The sequence below is a fragment of the Rhagoletis pomonella genome, unplaced genomic scaffold, assembly GCF_013731165.1.
Source record: "Rhagoletis pomonella isolate Grant_MI unplaced genomic scaffold, Rhpom_1.0 Rhpom_scaffold_00003, whole genome shotgun sequence".
NCBI classification, from domain to species: Eukaryota; Metazoa; Arthropoda; class Insecta; order Diptera; family Tephritidae; genus Rhagoletis; species Rhagoletis pomonella.
Window position 1 is genome coordinate 8,539,744 of NW_023458557.1, and position 6,541 is coordinate 8,546,284.

Sequence of the window (6,541 nt, forward strand, 5' to 3'; positions counted from 1 at the left end):
GTGCATTGGTTGATGGCGTAACAACAAGCAGCAGCAGCGGGCAAGCAATTCATCGATGAAAACATTCTAGAAGCAGCAGCGTCGGTACAGTTTTAGGCAAAACTACATTTAAGAAAGTTACGTGAGTTTTAATTGATGCATGTTTTGTTAAATTGGAAAAGACCTAACTTGAAATTTAAAATTTATGCATGTACATAAATAAGACATGATTTAAAAGAAATTTAAATTTTGCAACGACTTTAAATTGTAATTTGTGGACAAAAATTAAAGATTTTGTAATGAGGTTAAATGTAATTAAATCGAAAAACAGTAAAACTTTAAAAGACATTAAGAAAAAATTTTAAAAGTTCTAAAAAGGAATAATACGAAATTTTAAAGCACAATATTTTGAAGAAAATTTTAAATATAAAATAATTATTGTTGAAAACAGAAGAGAAAGAAAGAAAAACCTGAAATTAAGCATTCTAGAGTGGAATATTTTGTCTTTGTATAATTTAGCGAAGTTCTACTGTTCAATTTTACTACAGTACTCTCTGGTTAATGTAAACCTATAATTAATATTGTTTGATGAATTGATTTTAAAGTAAAGATAGTTGCATTAACTACATAAATAATTACTTAAATATTGTAGTTTGGTAGTAGATTGGTATTTTTGTAAATATATTTAAAACAGAAATAGAATTTTTTTTGAATTAAAAAAAAAAAAATGTAAATCGACGGGTCGGAATGGAGCAAGACGAAATATTTAGACAGACCGTTGAGGGCTTAAGGAAAAGGTTGGGAGAGTTAGGGTGCTCGACATCGGACCGAAAGGCGACTCTACAAAACAGACTCTGCGAACATTACGGATTATTGGTTAGGGATGATGACGGGTCGGACTCGGGCGATGGCGACTCAGCTCACTCATGCGTTAGCGTGGTTCCTCAGGCAGTATTGGGGCGTTCCAATTTTACTTTGCGTGACATTGCAGATTCTCTGACCTCATTCAGTGGTAGTGGCAACCAAGCTATCAATGAATGGCTTGACGAATTCGAACGTAATGCTACAGCTGTTGGTTGGGACAGGTTACAAAAGTATATTTATGCGAAACAATTGCTGAATGGAGCAGCAAAGATGTTCATACGTAGTCAACGTAGTGTTGTGAGTTTGGACATGCTGAAGCAAGCATTGCGCCAGGAGTTTGGGGTTAACGTTTCTTCCATAGATGTTCATCGGGCTTTAAGAAATCGCCGTAAGCGAGCAAACGAAGATTTTAGGGAATATTTGTATAGCTTGAGGAAGATAGGTGCTCCTATTAGATTAGATGAAAAAAGTATAATCGGGTACTTCATTGAAGGTATTTCTGATTCGAGAATAAGTAAAAGTAACTTATACCAGGCACGTACCATGCAGGAACTTAAAGAGCAAATATACATTTACGAAAAAATCCAGGTTGGTAAACAGGTTTTTAAAGTAGGTGAAAATCAGCGAACAAGTGGTAACCAAACAACTTCAGATGAAGTAAAAAAGGATAAAAAGTGTTTTAAATGCAACAAAGTGGGGCATCTCGCTAAAGATTGTCAGAAATTGTCAAATAGTTGTTTTAAATGTGGCCAGACGGGACACCGCGCTGCGGCGTGTACATCCGGTAGCAAAGAGGTTAAAAAAGAAACGAAGGTCGAAAAGAACAGGACAAACAGGGAAATAGTAAAACCAGATCTAGAACATCTGGACAGGGAGACATCAGTTAAAGTAGAAAGCTTGATAAATAACTATTCTCCTGAAATGCAACGCGAATCTCCAGTGGAGATGAAAATTACGTTAGTGGACGATATACCAGTTTTTCAGGGGCCAAGAAGAATGGCTTATAGTGAGAAATGTGAGGTAGATAGGCAGGTAGAAGAATGGCTTGAGAAGGGTGTCATTCAACAAAGTAAATCAGAGTATGCGTCTCCGATAGTTTTGGTTGGGAAGAAGGACGGCAGTAAGCGACTTTGCTGTGATTATAGGCGTCTTAACAAAAAGATTATGAGAGATAATTTACCTATGCCTCTCATAGACGATGAAGTCGATAAATTACAGGGCTCGTCTGTTTTCACAACGCTTGATTTAGCCAATGGATTTTTTCATGTGCCCATTGAGGTTAGTTCGCGAAAATACACATCCTTTGTGACTCATTGTGGTCAGTACGAGTTTCGGTACGTACCTTTTGGTATTTCGAACTCACCAGCAGTATTTTCAAGATACATCTTTGTGGTTTTGAGGGATTTGGTTCAGGACGGTACAGTAATAACGTATATGGACGATATTATCATTCCTTCAAAAAATGTCGAAGAGGGTATAGAAAAACTGGTAAGGGTGTTGACTAGAGCAGAAGAGTATAACTTACAGATAAAGTGGAAGAAATGTCAGTTTTTAAAACGTAAAGTAGAGTTTTTGGGCTACGTGATAGAAAACGGGACTATCAAACCTTCAACAGAGAAAACACGTGCGGTAGAGAACTTTCCATTGCCTTACGATCGTAAATCTGTTCAGCGTTTTTTAGGGTTAACTTCGTATTTTAGACGATTTATTGCTAATTACGCAACAATAGCTAAGCCACTATCGGATCTTCTCAGACAGGACAAAAAAGTTAGTTTAGGGGAAATAGAGGCTGCGGCATTTCAGCAGCTTAAAATGGCGTTAGTCAACGCGCCAGTTTTAAGCTTGTATAATCCAAAAGCTCAGACTGAAGTACATGCAGATGCGTCGAAGTATGGGTATGGTGCGGTGCTTTTACAAAAGTGTAGTGACGACCAGGACTTTCATCCCATACAGTATATGAGCCGCAAAACAAAGCCAGCGGAAGAGAGATATCATTCCTATGAGCTTGAGGTGCTAGCTATTGTGGAAGCCTTAAAGAAGTGGCGCGTATACCTTTTAGGCATGGAATTCAAGATTATTACAGACTGTAATGCGTTTGCTATGACGATGGGTAAGAAGGAAGTACCAGCGAAAATTTCGCGGTGGGCATTATTCTTACAGGACGTCGACTACGAAATTGAGCATAGAACAGGTAGTAAAATGCGTCACGTGGATGCATTAAGCAGAGTTTCTTGTCTTTTACTGGAGGATTCATTGCAGCATAGGCAGATAGCGCATATAAGCATAGCATAGATGCGCATAGCAAGCGCAGATAAGTGACGACTGGGTTAGAACAGTATTAAAGGTTATAGAAAAAGAGGAGTATGAAGGGTTTTATGTGAAGCAAGGGGTACTTTTTAAAGATCCAGTGAAGGAGCTAATAGTCGTACCGAGCTCAATGAAGGACGAAGTAATCAGGCTGGCGCATAAGCAAGGTCACTTCGCAGCGAAACGTACCCAAGAGGCAGTAGAAAGGAATTTCTATATTCCTTATCTAGCTTCAAAAGTGGTGAAGATCGTTAAGAGTTGCTTTGAGTGTATAATATTAGAGAGCAAGCAGGGTAAGAATGAAGGGATTCTTACACCGATACAAAACGAAGATATACCATTAGGGACCTATCATATAGACCACGTCGGACCGATGGAAGTAACGAACAAGCGATACAGTTACATCTTTGTAGTTAAGGACGGATTCTCTAAGTTTGTATGGCTTTATCCAACGCGAACAACGGGAACTGACGAGGTCCTTGATAGAATGAAAAAACAGGCAGCTGTATTTGGTAACCCGAAGCGGATTATCTCTGACAGAGGAGCGGCATTCACGTCGAACTCGTTTAAAAAGTATTGTGAGGAGGAGAATATACAACATCTTCTCATAGCGACAGGGGTTCCAAGAGGGAATGGGCAAGTGGAACGAATGCATAAAATAATAGTTCCAATGTTAGCTAAGCTTTGTGCTAATAGTCCAAGCTGTTGGTACAAACATGTTGAGAAAGTTCAGCAAACAATTAGTAGCACTGCACCTAGGAGTACGAAAGTTTCACCATTTAAACTTTTGACGGGGGTTGAAATGCGAATTCCAGGAATTCCGGAGTTACAGGAAATGTTAAAGGAGGATGCAGTTAAGCCATTTGAGGATGAAAGAGAGAGCATGCGTAGGGAAGCCAAAGGGAATATTGAAAAGATTCAAGCTGAAAATCGCAAAACATTTAATTCAAAGAGAACAGCCGATACAAAGTATCGTATCGACGATTTAGTGGCTATTAAGCGGACACAATTTGGAACAGGGCTTAAATTTAGACCAAAGTTTTTAGGTCCTTACAAAGTGACGAAAATTTTACGTCACGGCAGGTATGAGGAGAGCAAGGTGAGTGAACATGAGGGACCGAAGTATACTTCAACTGTTGCGGAGCAGATGCAGAGATGGGAACCATCGTCCGAGGGTGAACGATAAGTCAGGATAGCCAAATCTGTAGGATCATAAGGTTGACGGTGACATTTAGCTGTCGAGTTAGAAGTCAACTACAAATAACTATATGGCAATGCCTAGTAAACACACACAAATAGCATCACTGATCGGACAGCAAGGCAACCCAACACGCTTGCCTAATAAATGAATGGATACATCTTGAATCAGTCTTTACAGAATACTCGCGACAGTCTGACCTCAGTTCCGCATAAACGCTCCACCACCGCGCCGGTAGTTAACAAACTGTACAGTAAGTACAGGAAAATATAAATCGAGTGTTAAACTTACGACTAACTTTTAAACATAAATCTAACTTAACTTAAATCTAGTGTTTAAGCCTAATCTTAATGCTCTAAACTATAACTATTAATAAATAAATGATTGAATTGTCTAATTAAATAAACTGTGTCGGTCATTTAAACAGGGGTACAGCAGACAGTATTCCCCACATACAAATATATTTATAATTTACCAGTTTAATATGGGTAGTCATCTAAATGCGTAAATTCCTCGTGACACCGTAAACCTCGTAAATAAACCTTTTTCCATACAAGTTTACGAGGTTTACGTGGTTTCAAGGCATTTATGCGTTAAGTTAATTGGCCTAATGTGTCGATGCTTAAGTTGGCGTTTTGACATACATACATAGAATATGGTTAATCTAAAAAATATTTTGAGTTAATTAATAATATGCAATAAATTTGAACAAATATTGCAATACATACCGATAGATACATATTTGTTTAAATCCACGTCGTCTGTTTATTTTAATATGTAATAAGTTTTCTTTTTTCTTTAAGAAAATATTTGTTTTGTCTCGTTTTATTTGATAAACTAGCCAATGCCTGCTTGCTTCGCGGCGTCTAATATGATCTTTTGCGTTGGCCAATACAAAAATAGCGTTTAAAAGTAAAAGCGGTCTGTAAAGTAAACATTTTTTGTTTAAATTGAAACGAATAAAGAGCAGAATCCTCCTCATACATAGGCCAAGAATAGTAGCGCTGTGATACCAAATGGAATACTAATCTCTTTAGATGTCATGAGTTTTACCGATGCTCTTATTTTCACCTGTGAGATCTCTGCCAAACGTGCGTAATATTCTTCAATGATCTTGTACCTTCAACATTGGTCTGACGTAGCATATAAGCTAATAAAAGTCCTGGTAAGGAAAGTAAAAAGAGCACAGATGAGCGTTTTCAGTTATAGGAGGGCCAAGAATCCTCGCTCCACCCCACAGGATGAAAAGTTTTCCGGTACATTGACTAAATTAGTCGTGTAATCTCTTAAATATCGTTCAAATGAAGCCATTGATATATCTACCGTGTTCCTTTTTTTACGGATGTGGTCGAATCTTTCCTTGTCAGTTTGCCACTTTTGCAATTTACCTTAATATTTATGAACTGGTTTCTTTGAGTCTTACTGCTATACTAACAGCCGCCCGAGCAGTTTCGTCAATCGGGGGTAGGTGCAAGATCGCATTTAGCGTGCATGAGGTCGTTGGGCAAAGGTGCGCTTACACAATGTTGCGGTCTTTACATGCATACTTAAACGAACGAAGATTTTATAAAATATAGCAGGTCATTTTTAAGAAACGAATTTTTCATTATACATGTAGCTCACTTTGCGAATTTGAACGAAATCGGTTAATAAATACGACATTTATAAGTAACTCTATTCCAGGGCCACCAGCGTGTTGTCTATTAGGCTATAATAGGGCCATATATGCAAGATTTAACCTCCGACAATTTGACTGGTTTTTGAGTTCAGTCCGAACAACGAAAACGGCTATCATTTTATGTATGTACATACATATATTAGAGTCGACTTTTTTTTATGAAAAATTTTAAATGCATGAATCCAAAAGTTTTCGCACAGAATAATGTGAGGTTGGGGATATAAATAAATACGTAATTAGTTTAAAAGCCTTCAGGTGATTACTAGAGGCTCCGGGTTGAACTTTTTCGACCAAAAATGTCGAAATTACACCGATTTCTTTTATTTTGCATTTATTTTTTTTAAGTGTATATTAGAAATCTTCTACATTATGCTTTGCTTACAATGAACGTAAAATTACCTTTCCAGCAAGCTTTTGAAGTATTAAATCGGTTAAAAAAGCATAACACTATTCAACTTAAAAAAAATGTAAAGTTTAAAAATTTAAAAATCAGTTTTCGATTTCACACGAGACGT